Source organism: Emydura macquarii, unplaced genomic scaffold (assembly GCF_026122565.2).
Source record: "Emydura macquarii macquarii isolate MOO-44397 ecotype Brisbane River unplaced genomic scaffold, CSIRO-AGI_Emac_v2 contig_2205, whole genome shotgun sequence".
Taxonomy (NCBI): Eukaryota; Metazoa; Chordata; order Testudines; family Chelidae; genus Emydura; species Emydura macquarii.
Genome location: NW_027132342.1, coordinates 29,837,770 through 29,854,526, shown reverse-complemented (window position 1 = coordinate 29,854,526; position 16,757 = coordinate 29,837,770). Strand labels below are relative to the sequence as shown.

General features: G+C 44.3%; 1 long non-coding RNA gene across 1 annotated transcript in view; it reads left to right on the top strand.

Annotated features, from left to right (window-relative positions):
* LOC137160535 (uncharacterized) overlaps positions 1–16,474 on the top strand; it is a 28,320-nt gene extending 11,846 nt beyond the window's left edge. Inside the window, exon 3 of the long non-coding RNA XR_010921910.1 lies at positions 16,324–16,474. This is a non-coding gene — a long non-coding RNA (uncharacterized lncRNA). The remainder of the gene's footprint in view (positions 1–16,323) is intronic.
* Positions 16,475–16,757: the final 283 nt, after the last annotated feature.

Genomic DNA, 16,757 nt, shown 5'->3' with positions numbered 1-16,757 from the left:
GGGTTGACTAAGGTTGGAACTTGGAGATGGACAAATCATCAGAAAAAAAAAAATATTTCTAAGATGCAGTGCTTGGTTTCAGGGCCAATGAGATTCTCCATTTGTACTGGTTGGCCAAATTAGTTGTTTGCCTTTAAGTTTAATTAAACTGGGTTTTAAATGTCTGAGTGTCACCTAATTTACTGCAATATTTTTGTATTAAGTGTTGATGTCAGTTTTCTGAAGTTTTACAATACTTAATCTTTGTCTGTTGGCAATGGTCCCGACTCATAGCAAAATGAGATCTTGTGGAGTCCACACTGCTGATCTTACAAGCGTTTTTTCTTTTCACATCCAAGTTATAGAACTTCAATAAAGTAAATTTATTTTCCTGATTTTTCTAAATCTGTTTGATTTTAAAATTCTGACGACTCTAGCTGCTGGCACACAGTAGGACCTCACTGTGATGAGCAAACAATTGTGGATAAAAAGGGAACACAATTGGTAGATATAATAAATTTAAAAGTGTGGGGGCATGACTAGCAAGGCTACATTTAAAGCAAACAGCTAAATGGTTTCAGGCTAATCAATAGCTCTGAATCAGCAGGGTTCAACTTTAGAAGATCTCCAGGGAGTCCTCTACAAAAAGAGCAACCATCCAATATGTATGTAGCATCCTCCACAGCACCACAGATACACAGTGGACTATCCTGCACGCCCCAGCCATGGCTGGCCTTGATACAGCTCACCACACCGCATTTGAATCTGTTTAAGCTGTCTCCAGTGGTGGCATGGGAGCCCAAAGCCAGGGAACTGATCATCCAACCTGATGATGATGTAGGAGTTCCTGGTAGTGGGAAAGGCTCTGTCCCACTCTGTCTGCCGTTGTGGTCTGATAGTATCACATGGGTGGAAAACAAGCAGCACTATTCAGGAAGGATTTTTGCTACACAGCCAGTGGTGGGATGCATTTGTATATTCTTGACCAATGGCAATTGTTGTACCCTGATGATCTGTTTGTTTGGCTGCATTCTGATGCTGAATGTTAGGTGGAGAAATATTGGCTAGGATTGGTAACTGTCCAAGTTCTTTTGGCTTCAGTGTGTCTTTGAGTCTCATGGTATGATTATGCTGTGTCTATTAGCCAGTGTGGGCAGAGTTTAACCAAACTGGAGCACTGTATTTGCCAACTGAGTATCAGAGTGAGTTCCAAACTACTCAGTGTTTGCTCATTGGTTCCCCATGAGGACTCTACTAGTTTGTTTAGGAGACAGTTTCTGTTGATCTCTTGACATAGATCACTTGCAAATACTAAGATGACCCTAGATATACTGGCTTTGAATCATGTGCTAGCCACTGACCATTCAAAAAGAAGTTAATCCCATGATGTAAATGGAAGCATGTTGATATGATCTTTGATGTACTTCATTTCTGTCACCATTTTTTGAAATAGTCACCTAAGGCAACCATGTCATTGTTCTGGTTCTCTTCAATCTTTTGGAAGTCAATCCTTTGAGGTCAAGCAGATATCACTGGCATACATAAACCACCTGAAGATGGTGTTCGGTAGGTCATTGGTGAATACATTAAATAATGGTGCCAGCACCAAGTCTTGTAGGAGTCTGTTTTACTGGAATCTCCTGGTGCTGGTTTTGTGGCCCAGACCCACCTGAAAACATATGCCTCAGAGCAGCGGGTCAACTGCCATGAAAACCCATTTATGAAGAACTCTTGACATCTTATACATCTTATGCCAGATGGAGTCAGAGGCTGCTGTAAAGTAAAAAATGACGGCTCCAGTTTTCTTCTTTTGAAATCACTACATACACTGATAATGAAGTGCTAACAATTGGTCACAGGTGCTTCAATTTGGTTGGAAGCCTGCCTGCATATCACTCAAAAGTCATTCTGTCATCGGTTTAGTTCTTTGTAGGATCATCTGCTCCAGAAGTTTGTAGCTACAATTCAGGAGTGATATTGGGCGATAGCTGGCTGGTAAAGCTAGCTGGCCTTTATCTAAGGTGACCAGATAGTAAGTGTGAAAATCAGGACGGGGCGGGGGGGAGGAGTAATAGGCGCCTATATAAGAAAAGGCCCTGAATATCGGGACTGTCCCTATAAAATCGGGACTGTCCCTCTGGTCATCCTATCTTTACCTAACAAAGTTATTAAATGATATTAAAAGCATAAAAGAAAGGTTAGATGGACTAACTCCTGACTTTGTAAAAGCTGGAACTTTTTGCAGATGCCTGTGTCACTGGGTTCCTTTCCAACGGTTCTCCCAGGCTAGGCTCTTGCACTTCACTTTTGCTCTGCGATGTCCAGTTGTTCTAAGAACAAAACCACTCCAAACATTTTCTCTAGAATTTCAGTTTAAAAGTAGTAGATGTTAGAAGACCAGTAGAGCATGACCTCAGGGAACAAGTAGGGAGATTGTTAGGTCTTTTTCTGCAGGAGTGTGAACTTTGAAGGAAAATTCTGCCATAATCAGAGAATTTTGGCGTTTCTGGAGGGAACAGAGAGGGGGAAACCTCTGGAATTCATTCCTTGGCTTCTTGCAGAGATTCTGCATTTACCAGAGGATTATGCCTTTGTAGAATGGGCATAAAGGTCCCTTGCCTATAAGTGTGCCTTTGGGGATAAAGCAAGAGCCAGTATTTTCAGTTTCCTGAAATTCATTGTTAACAAGCTTGTTATGCAGAAAGCAAGGGAGAGGAAAGAACTCCGGTGGGGTGCACTGAATGCTAAGATTGTGATTTTTTTTTTCAGGCTCTCACTAAAGATGTTGAGTGCAGGACTGCCTTTAATAATGCAAGAAACATGGCAAAAAAGGTTTTAAATAGTGTATGGAATTTTCAGCCATGTCTGATGTAAAGCACTGAGAGGAGATCATGATTTGTAAAAGCCTCAAAAGGTAGAAAACTTGCTTGCCTGGGCTCCAACAAGATTAGCTGCCTCCTCTCACTATATGCGTTTTTTTTTTTTTTTTTTTTTTTAATAAACTACATTTATAATCTCTAATGAACTCCTAACAAATTTAACTGTCTTGAACTAATGGCCTGTGGATTAAATTTCTTTCCATATTTCCTTTTTTGCTATTGGGCTCCTAGAATGCTAAATGTCTAATGTGCTCTGGCAATTTGTAAACCCGTGGGGGAAAGCACTGCACTTTACCTTAGCAAAGGGGGATCTGCTGTGCTCTATCTGGCCTAGATGGCATCCTGTTGTTTGCTTGCATTCTCCAGAGATAATCCATTAGGTGCCATAATCCGATTCAAGCCTCCTTGGCCTCTGAGTACTTCTTAGTGGCTAAAATGCCCTGTTTTAAATTATATTCACCATCGGGGGTTGCTGACTAAGGAGCAGGATTTGAGATTCTTGATCTTAGCTGCTTCTTCCATCTTCCAAGACTTTCAGTCTTCCAACGCTGATTATGCAGGAACTCCTCAGTAGCTAGACTGAGGATTACTTGGATCCTGGAGTAAGGGTTTTTGTTTTTGTTTTTTGTTTTTAAATGAATGGAATGGATTCCGAGGCTTGGTCTATACTCTACCCCAGTGATTCGGCGGCAGTCAACGGGAGTTACGCAAACTACGCCGAAAACTTGCGTAACTCCTGTCGATTGCTGTGCTTCTCTTCTGTGTGCTGTCTTCACTGCACTGCACCAACGGGAACCGCATTCCTGTCGATGCAGTGTTACGCCACTTGCGGGGGTGGATTAATAGCTTCGACTTCTGGATCGACTGAGCGGGTCTTCACTGACCGCTCAGTCGATCCAGATACATTGATCTGACGGTGGTGACTTTGCTGCCATCAGTGTAGACATAGCCCTAGTGCCTGAACTTTCTTCACTGGTGCTATAGCCACACACCCATTCTCTGGCCAATCCAGAGGGTTACAATGAAACTCTGGTGTGGCCACATTGGCTGAATGAACGGATTCCTTGGGTGTACTTATATCCAGACAATGCTTTTTGATAGGGTTTGATCAACTAATCATCATGTAGAGTGCACGCAGTGACTTTCTGTGCATACTGCTGAATGTCTGTCTGCTATGCTCTGCCTGGTGTCTAAACTTGACCATTTTTCCGTCCGCCACCCACTGCTCATCCCTCCTTTCCTTCCTCCCTTCCTCCATTGAGTTGTTCACAAACCAGTGTTGATAAGATGTCAGATGTTAACAAAATATGTATGAGGCATACACTGAACTCAAAGAACTGCAAGTATATCCATTAAATCTTGTTTAGTAAGTGTTATAGTTTGGTCTTTAAAGGTTGGGTGTATGGCCTGGTCCATGCATCTGCTGAACCTCTCTGTTAAAGGATACCCCACAGATATTGCCTCAATCCTTGCCTGCCTGGTCCAGTACCTATGTTTAATACTTTGGTGTATGTCAGTGGAATGACCCAGGCAAAATATTACATTGCCCATCTTTTAAGTACCCTGGTTTGGGAGTAATACTTGAACTTTATAACTGAATTTTGTGATTATTTTCCTCTCAGGGATGCTATGTAGGGGGAGAACGGGTGAAGGTTATCCTAACAAATGTTCTATTGTTCTCCTACAACTTTGTGCAAAAGGGTATTTTATACAGTTAAAATCTGTTCTTGTGTTAGTAATCCATTATCCTGACAATTAAATGTGCTTTCTGGAATGACAAGGGAACAAATAGGCCATTTTAGGAGAGGGGGGGAAAAATCTACTTTAAGAGATCAGATTGAAGTGGTCATGCTCCAGGAGACACATTTGATAGAGACTGTTGTTGCTAACCTGTAAAGAAACTGAGTTGGGGCTGCAGCCCCTAGTTCATATAATAGCAAGGATTACAGATATTAGAATGGATAAAAATGGTAGATCTTATAATTAAGACTGAATTAAGAATTCAACAATTGTTTTAGCTAATATCTACACACCCTAATTGTCACAATCTTGATACTTCCCATGTCTGTCTTGCTGAACTGAATGATATGGGACGTTGCTCCTTGGTTATTGCGGGTGATTTCAGTGAAGTAGTGAATCCAGTTCTGGATAAATCAGCATACATTTCCTTCTCCCCCCAACTAGGAATTCTAGAATGAGTCAGGTGATCCAGATCTGAATCTGCATAAAACTTGGAGACTTTGTAATCCCACAGCAAGCAATTATTCTTTCTTTTCTACAGTACAGTGCTCCTACTCTAATCTAGATAACTTTATAGTAACCCATAATTTATTTGGATTACAGCACTGGAACAACTGCTGTGAGATCATGTGCCTGTTCTTATGTCTTTGGCCCTCATTGGGCATACCCCTCTTGCTTGTATAAAATGAAGTACCTCTTTACTCTCTGATCTTGCATTTTTAGCATATCTACAGAAAGGAACTTGAAGATTTTTGAGACTAATGCTCCAACTGTTCCCCATGTTCCAGTTCTGTGGGATACCATCATTCATGGATATAATATTGCACATGCTGCTTTTTTAAAGACTCCCTAGTAGAAGAAATTAAAGCTCTTGAGGAGTATTCTCTAGCCCCCTTACCAGAGGAACTGAAGACCCTTACAACTTAAAATAAAAGGTCTACAAGCATCTTACATAGAGGGCCGAATTTTCCCTGTTTTGCTTATTGATTATTGAGAATCTGGTGAAAAAGTCAGCAAACTGTTGGCTTGTAGGTTTAAACAAAAAGCAAATCAAAATAGCAGCAATTTTATTTTGGTAAGAATAACAAAGTACACGCAAAACAAATGTTACCTTTCAAAGGATTTCATTGTGCTAAGGTGGTCTTAGGAATTCCCTGAGAACCCAGCACCACCATGTGATAAGTGATTGACACAAGCAGTTCAAACACACAATGCCTTTTTATTAAAACAAAAATCCTTATAGTAAACTAGAAGCACCCCAAATCACAATTACGTGCAGTCAGAGTTGATGCTGAATGGACAGCTTCCAATGGCCAGGGTCCATGGGTCCAATCCATGGGTCGTCTGAGGAGAAAGATTTGTGATAGCAGCTCTTGCTAGCAGTTCATAAGCAGCATCTTCTTTCTTTGGTTTCCTTGCTCTGGTTTATCTTCATAGTTGATATTTTGGATGCGTGCCAACATTGTGATTAAACGCTTGCTGCTGCACTCTGTGTCATGACCTGCTACCTTACCACTGTCACTTTTTTTGCAGAAATTGTTTTTCTGCCCCAACTTGATGTCTACGTAATCTGCCTGCTTTCAGTGAATGGTGGCAAGGGTTTCAAACATAAGCATAGTTTGACTTCTATATGGGGGGTGGGCAGGGGGACGCTCTGGGTGCAGAGGGTGAGACTTGATGGGGTGGGGATTGGGGTGCATGAGGATTGGGCGGGTTCCAGGTGTGGAGGGATGAGGCTTGGTAGGGGCTTCTGGCCATGTAGAGGTCTGGATGCATGGGGGTGTGGATGGGAGGCATCTCCCCATACAGTGACCCCTCCCTACATGGCTGAGAAGTGATTGGTGGGGGGGGAGTTGTGGATCTCCCTGCAGCTGGGGGAGGTTGTTGGAGATGGGTCTGACGTGGCCGTTCTGTACAGGGGAAGAGGAAATCCCTTTCTCCCCAACCTGCTTCCCAGCTGGGACTAGCAGCTCACCCAGGCACAGAGTAAATCACTCACCTGGGCTTGACACTGCTGCACAAAAGCTTGGGCAGCAGCTCAGTTGCCTGGCTCTTCTAATTGAAAACGTCCCCAAAGCCAGAGCTCTGCCAGGGTCTGTTCTCCCCTTACACAGCCCATGTGGGGGAAACTGATCTGCTAGCAGAGAGAGCACCTGGCTGGCGTCACTGCTCACTCCCACTCAGAACGTTCCTCTGTGCCCCCATGGGGGCGGGGTGTACAGTGAGTCATCAGGAGCTCCATTCCTGCCCTCTCTTTATGTAGACCTCATGGAGGGAAACTGCTGCGCACGCACAGAGCTCCTAATGTCACCGCTCCTGCTCCGCCTGCCCCCAGAACATTCCTCCACAAGAAGGAAGCAGGGCTAACAAGGGAGAAGAAATCTGGGGGCCTGCCCCCACATGGTGCCTCTGTATGTATCCAATTTGGGGGTGCATTGCACCCCAATCCCCACCCATGGTCTGAAAATAGAGTAACTCTTGTTTTCTGCTATCAATACCCTCCTGGATGGTTGATTATATTTACATTTACTCAACTGTCATCTACTAGTGAGTTCAGCGGGTATTTGGCTTTGTCCAACATTGGCTCAAGGCTCTCTAGGGACTGAGCCAATATTTCTTCTTGTTGGCACAGTACCTCACTGCTCCTGACCTTGCCTCACCAGGGCAGCATATCTTTCTTTGAGTTACTTCAATCCATTTAAAATGCATATGCTGCAGCTGCTTAAACTTTCTTTTGTTTTGGCATACCAAAACAAAAATCATGATTGCCACCAGTACCAGAAATATCAAGATCACCATGATAGGATGCAGAATTATATTAAAGTTGCTGTGGGAGACCATCCCCAAAACACCTCCCACCATTTATGTTCTGTATCCCTTTTCACTTGCTCCACAACTTGGTCGGTTTCATTAGCTGAGTGATGTAAAGTGATCATGACTCTACATGTATTTTCCTCAGCCTTTTTGCAGTTGCTTTTGTAATTCAATATGCTGTAACAATTGTTTGACTAATCTTATGTTCATTCCCAGTGGCACTGGATTAATACTCTTACACAATGCACATAGTCACGTGCACACACACAGATGTTACCTATATACACAACCGCAGACCCATTATATGGGAAAGGATTTAATTCATAGAATTATAGAATATTAGAGTTGGAAGGGACCTCAGGAGGTCATCTAGTCCAACCCCCTGCTCAAAGCAGGACTAACCTCAGCTATATCATCCCAGCCAGGACTTTGTCAAGCCTCAGCTTAAAAACCTCTAAAGATGGAGATTCCACCACCTCCCTAGGTAACCAATTCTAGTGCTTCACCACCCTCCTAGTAAAAAACGTTTTCCTAATGTCCAACCTAGACCTCCCGCCCTGCAACTTGAGACCGTTGCTCCTTGTTCTGTCATCTGCCACCACCGAGAACAGCCTAGCCCCATCCTCCCTGGAACCCCTTTCAGGTAGTTAAAGGCTGCTATCAAATCCCCCCTCATTCTTCTCTTTTGCAGATTAAACAAGCCCAGTTCCCTTAGCCTCTCCTCATAAGTCCTGTGCTCCAGCCCCCTAATCGTTTTTGTTGCCCTCCGCTGTACTCCCTCCAACTTGTCTACATCCTTTTTGTAGTGGGGGGCCCAAAACTGGACACAATACTGTAAATGCGGCCTCACCAATGCTGAATAGAAGGGAATAATCACTTCCCGTGACCTGCTGGCAATGCTCCTACTAATGCAGCCCAATATGCTATTAGCCTTCTTGACAACCAGGGCACACTGCTGACTCATATCCAGCTTTTTATCCACTGTTACCCCCAGGTCCTTTTCTGCAGAACTGCTGCCTAGCTCGTCGGTCCCCAGTCTATAGCTGTGCATGGGATTCTTCCTTCCTAAGTGGAGGACTCTGCACTTTTCTTTGTTGAACCCCATTAGATTTCTTTTGGCCCAATCCTCCAGTTTGTTTAGGTCCTTCTGTATCCTATCCCTACCTTCCAGGGTATCTACCACTCCCCCCAGCTTAGTGTCATTCGCAAACTTGCTGAGGGAGCAATCTATCCCATCTTCCAGATCATTCATGAAGATGTTGAACAAAACCAGCCCTAGGACCGACCCCTGGGGCACTTCGCTTGTGACCGGTTGCCAGCTAGACATGGAGCCATTGATCACTACTCATTGAGCCCTATGCTCTAGCCAGTTCTCTATCCATTTTATAGTCCATGCATCCAACCCATACTTCTTTAACTTGCTGATAAGAATACTGTGAGAGACAGTATCAAAAGCTTTGCTAAAGTCAAGGTATATCACATCCACTGCCTTCCCTACATCCACAGAGCCGGTCACCTCATCATAGAAAGCAATTAGGTTGGTCAGGCATGACTTTCCCCTTGGTGAATCCGTGTTGACTGTTCCTGATCACCTTCCTCTCTTCCAAGTGCCTTAAAATGGATTCCTTAAGGACCTGCTCCATGATTTTTCCAGGGATTGAGGGGAGGCTGACCGGTCTGTAGTTCCCTGGATCCTTTTTCCTCCCTTTTTTGAAGATGGGCACTATATTTGCTTTTTTCCAGTCATCAGGGACCTCCCCCTGTTGCCATGAGCTTTCAAAGATAATAGCCAATGGCTCTGAAATCACCTCAGCCAACTCCCTCCGCACCCTCGGGTGCATTGCATCTGGACCCATGGACTTGTGTATGTCCAATCCTTCTAAATAGTCTTGGACCTGTTCCTTCAGCACTGCGGGATGTTCGCCTCCTTCCATTCTGTGCCACCCAGTGAAGCAGTCTGGGAGCTGATCTTGTCTGTGAAGACAGAGGCAAAAAAGGCATTGAGTACCTCAGCTTTCTCCACATCCTCTGTCACTAGGTTGCCTCCCTCATTCTCTAAGGGGCCCACACTTTCCCTAATCTTCCTCTTGTTGGCAACATACCTGTAGAAACCCTTCTTGTTCCCCTTCACATCCCTTGCTAGCTGCAACTCCAATTGTGCTTTGGCCTTCCTGATTTCATTCCTGCATGTTCGAGCAGTATTTTTATACTCCTCCCTAGTCATCTGACCAAGCTTCCACTTCTTGTAAGCTTCTTTTTTGTGTTTAAGTTCACCAAAGACTTCTTTGTTAAGCCAAGCTGGATGCCTACCATATTTGCTATTCTTTCTGCACATCAGGATGGTTTGCTCCTGTGCCCTGAATAAGGTTTCTTTAAAATACAGCCAGTTCTCTTGGATTCCTTTCCCCCTCATATTAGCCTCCCAGGGAATCCTGCCCATCAGTTCCCTGAGGGAGTCAAAGTCCGCTTTTCTGAAGTCCGTGGTCCGTATCCTGCTGTTCTCCTTTCTTCCTTTTGTCAGGATCCTGAACTCAACCATCTCATGGTCACTGCTGCCTAGGTTGCCACCCACTTGTACTTCCCCTACCAAATCTTCCCTGTTTGTGAGCAGCAGGTCAAGAGAAGCATGGCCCCTAGTTGGTTGCTCCAGCACTTGCACCAGGAAATTGTCTGCGACACTATCCAAAAACTTCCTGGATTATTTGTGCTCTGCTGTATTGCTCTTCCAGCAGATGTCAGGGTGATTGAAGTCCCCCATGAGAATCAGGTCCTGTGAACTGGAAACTTTCCCTAGTTGAGTAAAGAAACCCTCATCTATCTCGTCCTCCTGGTCTGGTGGTCTATAACAGACACCCACCACGACATCACCCTTGTTGTTCTTGCTTCTAAGCTTAACCCAGAGACACTCAACTGGCTTATTTCCAGTTTCATACTGGAGCTCAGAGCAATCATAGCGCTCTCTTACATACAGTGCAACTCCTCCACCCTTTCACCCCTGCTTGTCCTTCCTGAACAATTTATACCCATCCATGAGAGTCCTCCAGTCGTGTGAGTTACTCCACCAAGTCTCAGTTATTCCAATCATGTCGTAGTTTCTTTCGTAGTGGTGTTTTTCCTTTTTCTGAGTTCAAGGAAATATCATACAGTTGTACAACATCATTATTACAAATGTACCCAACCCCACATTCTTCCATACAAGCTTCAAGCCCTCTTTTTCACATAAAGGTTTTTGTTCACGGTCTATCACCTATGCTCCATTGGCTGCATTATGGTATTATTAATGTTTAGCCCTAATGCCCATTGTGCCCTCAATGATACAGTTTCTTTACATTTTGTCTGTCAAGTTTAGTGAATAAAAAGAGGCAGCTGACATTGCTGTGAGCAAGAACAGTCAAATTAGACTCCTTCCCCTGCTTAGGTCTTCCTTGCTGGCACAGCATCTTCTGAACTCACACCACCGTACCAGGATCCAGCAGGCACCAATGCCCTAAAGAGCCAGAACGAAAGGGACCTCATCTTCAGTCATCTGGGTCCTGTTTACATTATCCCTATAAACAAACAGAAAAACCTTTCTTCCCCCTTTATAGCAGGAGTATTAAACAACTATATACATGATTATTTCTGTAACCCTTTTTCTGGATCCCCCTTCCATTGTTTCAGTTGTGAAGAGAGGAACCATTTCAAAACTCTCCTTATTCCTTGTCGAATATCTAACTGATAGACATCAATAGAGCCATCCCTAGGGTAGGGTGGAGCGGGACAACTACCCCGCACTTTAGGATGCCCTGCTCCCACGGAGGCAGGTGGCTGCAGCCTGCCTCCTGGCTGCATGCCGGACCGGATGGGAGGTGGGCAGTGGCGTACCATACCAAGGGGGGGGCAGCCACTCCTTGGAGCCTCCTAAGCTCCCTGCCCCCGCTGTGCATTGTGAAAGGCCAGCTTGGCGCTCGCCCCCTCTTCCCCCCCCCAGCCAGGGAGTGAGGCTGCCCCATCCAAGCTAGCACTGGTTTGCAGAGTGCGAGAGGCGAGCGCCACGCAGCGAGTAGGTGTGTGTATGTGTGTGTGTGTGGGGGGGGGGGAGCCCGGCTAGATCCTGTGAATGAGGCGGTAAGTGGCATGTTCCCCCCCACCAGTACAGATCCTCCCCCTTCCCCCCCGGGGCAGCTGAGGGTTGGTGCCGTCTTGTGGGAGCCTGGGACCCCTCCTGCCCTGCACAGGGAGAGGGGAATGCAGGCGTGGCGCCCAGTCACCAGAGACCCAGGCTATGCCACTGGAGCTGGGCGGGGGCCCACACAGTATGGTTTGCCCCAGGCCGTACACCCCCCAGGGATGGCCCTGCACATTAAGGGTGGCTGTATTTACCATCTGGACAGGTCCCACTCACATTGGACTAAGCTTTTTCTTTGGTATACCTCTAGAGTACCATGTCACTTATTTTCCATTCTTGTGGGTGTAGGATTGGTCCCATTCTCTTACACATTCTCTTCGTATTTGCTTTCAGTGCAATAGCCACCTGTCTTTGTGTACTGGAAACTGATTTTTAGGTGCTACCGCACCATTGGTCTGTTAACACCAGGGATTGCAGTCCATCTGGGGATACCCCTCCCAACCACCAATGCTCAGATAAGTACATGTCCTTTCCGGTCATGGCCTTAAAAGGGATTAGTACATGTGATGCCACTGTTCCCCTAATAACCATTAAGTTTGGTGGGAGATTTTGATCCCAATTCTTATCCTGTTGATTTACTACCTTCCTTAAGGCTAATTTTTTAGTGCTTATGAGCTGTCAGGCTGACTGAATAAAGGGGGCCCTTGAGGTGTATTCAGGAGCTCTGATTATTCCCTTCTACACCAGTCTCGTGCTGGGGGTGTCACACTGGCTGGGGGGCATTTATTATATTGTATGACATCAATATGTCAAAATCATAACAATTCATGTACGATATGCCATGTCAAGTACTGTTAGAAAGGCTATAATATGCTAGGTAAGATGATAATACTTATGTTCATGTGTTATATGTGTAATGGAAGTTATGGCTATATTTGATATATCTGTATTTCAAATTGTGCTATTTGAGACACACCCTAGACAGGGTGGCGGCAGAACAATAGCCTGCTTAATGGCCCATTGAGCCATTCACAGATGCAAGGGGCCCAGGAGGAAAAGCCAGAGGTATACTTGATGAGTCACCAGGACTTGCTTATGTGACTCTGAACTCCATTTTGGTTCCTGTAAAATTCCACAAACAGCATGGCAGGGGCCAGAGGATATATAAGGCAGAGACCTGGGAATCCATTTTGTCTCCAGTCGGGTTCAGCCTTCAGCCACCTATCTACCTCTGGATCAAGTCATCTGGAACTGAAGCTGTGAAACAAAGGACTGAGACCCATCCAGGTACTGGATGTATACCAGAGGGACTATACAAGCCTGCAAACTCCATAATTCTTCTAGAAACCTGATGTATGTGAACTTTCAAATCATTTGTATGTATCTGATTGCTTTAATCCTTTAACATTTCTCTTATTATTTGTTTTTCTTTTTATAATAAACCTTTAGTTTTAGTTACTAAAGGATTGGGTGGCAGCTTGGTATTTTGGATAAGATCCAAACTTATATTGATCTGGTACTGTGGTTGACCCTTAGGGGTCAGAGGGAACCTTTTTAGTAAAGAGCATAGAGTTTAAATAACTGATCTCTTTACTGGACCTCATGGCTGATTGGGAGCCGGAGACTGAAATGCAGTAAAGGGGGCTGTGTGTATATGTGTACTGGCTTCTTGGTAACCGGTTTGGGGAATCAGAAGCACAGTTTGTGGCTGGTTGGGAAGCCTGACTTCAGTGTCACACACCAGTGCTGGAAGAATCTGTTCTCCTTTTACAGCCTGCCCTGACCTTGGCATTTTCAGGTGGCTGCCCTAGGCACGGGACGGATTACATGAGCCTTTACTTTTCCTGTCTGTACTGTCTGCATCCTTTTTGTTTCTACCTGAAATTGAATCAAAGAACTAAATGGAACTTCACTCTCTGCCTCATTAAATCCTGATTATTCAGACTGATCAATGAATAGGTGGCACCTGTGTCTTTTAGCATATTTTGACTGAACGCCCATCCTTCAAAAACCACGTACACTGTGTCTCTCCCAAGTGTTTTGTGTCAAATTTGCCACCAAGCTAGTGAGGTTTTGTGCTGACACCGAGGAATGAGGGCTCATCCCTCTCCCCTCCCCGATGCTACCCTCTTGAGAGGTGGGGTACAGCTCTCCAGAGCTTGGGAATCCTCCTTGGTACTTTGTTCCTACCATCCCCCCCATTTTGCCTACCTTGTTGGCCCCCTTCTCACTAAGGACCATTATCAGAACCATTATCAGGTATCACTGATACCTTCTCAAGCTTTTTTCTTCGGGGCAGAAACACTTCTTTTTGTATCTCATATAAGGATTCTGGTCTTTCCCCTAGCTGCTGTTTTTCTTGTTTGGGGATCCCTTTTTTGGGGGGTTCACCCACTGATTCCATTGTTCACACAATTGCCTCTACGCTCCAAGTCTAACAAAGGCATCAGGCTTCCAGGGACTCTTTCCAAATGTTAAAACAAAACTGTTACACTTATGAAATAAACAGCAGGATCTTATTCAGGGGACAAGGCAGCATGCCGACTTTATTATGAATACAGAAAATATTTGAAAAAGCAATTCCCTAAAACACGCGCGTGCATACGCACACACACGCACACAGTTCCTCAGGAGGGATATAATTACCAGCCTCTGTGTTGCTCGAGCTGAATCACTGGCCAGGTGGCTCAGGCTACGTCTACACTGATGGTGGCAAATTCGTGCAGTCGATCCAGATAAGTCGATCTGACGGAACAGTCAGTGAAGACCCGCTCAGTCAATCCAGAAATCGATGTATTAAGACCACCTCCTCAAGTGGTGCAGTGCAGTGAAGACGGCATGCAGAACAGAAGCCCAGAAGTCGACGGGAGTTTCGCAAGTTTTTTGCGTAGTTTCATAAGTCCCGTTGACTGCCGCCGAATCTCCGAGGTAAGTGTAGACAAGACCTCAGATATGAAGATGGAGCCAGGCTCTGTTGGTCGCAACACGATGCCCCTTGGGGTTTGCAGAACGAGCCCAAAGTCCAGGTTTCTTCGCCCCATTTTTATACTTCTCCATCCCCATTCGGGTCTATGGATTTTGTTATGTCAGATAGTCTCCTTGTTTGATGTAATCGTCAATTACATTTGATATTGCAAGTGTGACAGCTTTCCCATTATTCTTTCATTCCTGTTTCACACTTTGTCTTGTTCCTGTCCTAGGGTGTTAACTCCCCTGTTTTCTGGGGTTATCTTGATCTTCGGCCATCTGGTGGGTTGTAAAAGGTTGTAAAAGTTCTTTAAACAAAGACATCTTTTCTCCCTCCTGCCCTTGGAGGCTGAGAACCATTACCTCAGCAATTACTTCTTCGCCGTCTTATCTCGGCAGACTCAAACTGCATTCACTTCTCATTCATACTTACTAAAAATCATTACATTCTTATCTCATCATGTTGGTACATTATCTTACTAATATAATAAAATCCTTATACCAATTCTATTAATACCAATTTTACTAAAAGGAAATAAAAGAAATCTTATTTGCCCTTTTATTGCCCTATGAGTTACACATCAACCACTTCCTGGTACGCATTGGGCACCTTACGACACTTGTAAATTATTACAATTATATTTCATTCATTCATTCAAACATTCATACGTAGATCTTCACAAACAGGGCCCCAATGAGTCATAAATGTTAAATCACAAAATGTTTAGGCATGATGTTCCCACTCATATGTTCAAGCAGTCAATTATCATAGTGGAGCCTGGGGTGGCATGAACAATCAATCAATGTGTCCAGAATATCCCTATCTATGATGCCTAGTTTTGTTCTTTCTCAGTGTGAGGTTTAACCCTTAAGCTTCAAATACGTATCCATGGTCTGGGCCTGCCCTGGTTCAAGCCTACATCACAGTGCTGGGGCCTATAAAACCCTTTAACCCTTCTCTCAGCATTATTTCCCAAGTATCGTCACTACTTAACACTCCCTTTTGTGTTGTGCTTCCTTATTTCGCCCATTTAGGCAGGCAATATACCTGAGTCCCAAGTTCCCTAAACTAACTCACAGACTATGGCAAGGACAAGGTAGCAACCCTAGTTCCTACCTTTCCTCCCACAGCTGGATTTCTGGTGCTCTGTGGCAATCGTCTTTTTCTCAACCACTCCTGGCTGGCTTGCCAAATCTGTTACCTTTCAAAGGGTTTCACTATGTTAGGGTGCTGTCAGGAATTCCCCGAGGACATGGCACCTCCATCTGGTAAGTGATTTGACACAAGTAGTTCAAACACACAATGCTTTTTTATTAACAATAAAACCCTTATTGCAGTAAGCTAGAAGTACCCTGAATTGCAATTACATACAATCAGAAGTGATGCTGAATGGGCAGCCTCTGGCTTCTGAAGGCCAAATCATTCATGGGTCATCTGGGGAGAAAGATCTATGACAGTGGCTCTTGCTAGTAGTTCTTAAGCAGCATCTTCTCTCTCTGGTTTCCTTGCTCTTGTATATCTTTACTGTTAAGACTTTGGACGCATGCCAGCATTGTGGTTAAGTGCTTGCTTTTGCACTCTGTGTCTTGACCTGCTGCCTTACCACTGTCATTTTTCTGCAGAAATCGTTTTTCTGCCCCAACTTGTCTTTGTGATCTGCTTGCTTTCAGTTAATGGTGGCAAGGGTTTCAAAATGGAGTAACTCTTGTTTTCTGCTATCAACAACTGGCCATTAATAAACAATTTAAACAGTTTTGTTCATGTTATATTCAGCTGATTTAATGACTGATGTAGATGCTTTAACTGACTTCTTCAAACATTTGTCATTGTTGTAGCACTTAGAGGCCTTGGATGCCCCCTGGAATCAGCAGAACAGAATCTGGCAGAGTACCCAGGCACAGATGGACTTGTCATTTAATTTTATAAAACAAATTCTGAGACCCTAACTCCAAGTACTGGAAATGTACAGTGAAGCCAGGAATAATAAAACACACCTTTGCACTTTAAGGGAAGCTGTCATTTCAGTCATCCCCAAACCTGGTCAGTATTCCAGACTATGTGGTAGCTATGGGCTAATTTTTTCCCCCTCGTTGACAGTGGCACTAAAATATTAACTTTTAACTAAGTTTAAATATATTACCTAGGTCTTTGCAAAAAGGCTTGTTAAGATCTTGCACTGAATTGTTCAAATCAACTAGGTTGGGTTCCTCTGTCACAGACATCAATCTGACAATTTGCACCAACTGATTAATATCATGGTGACTTTGAG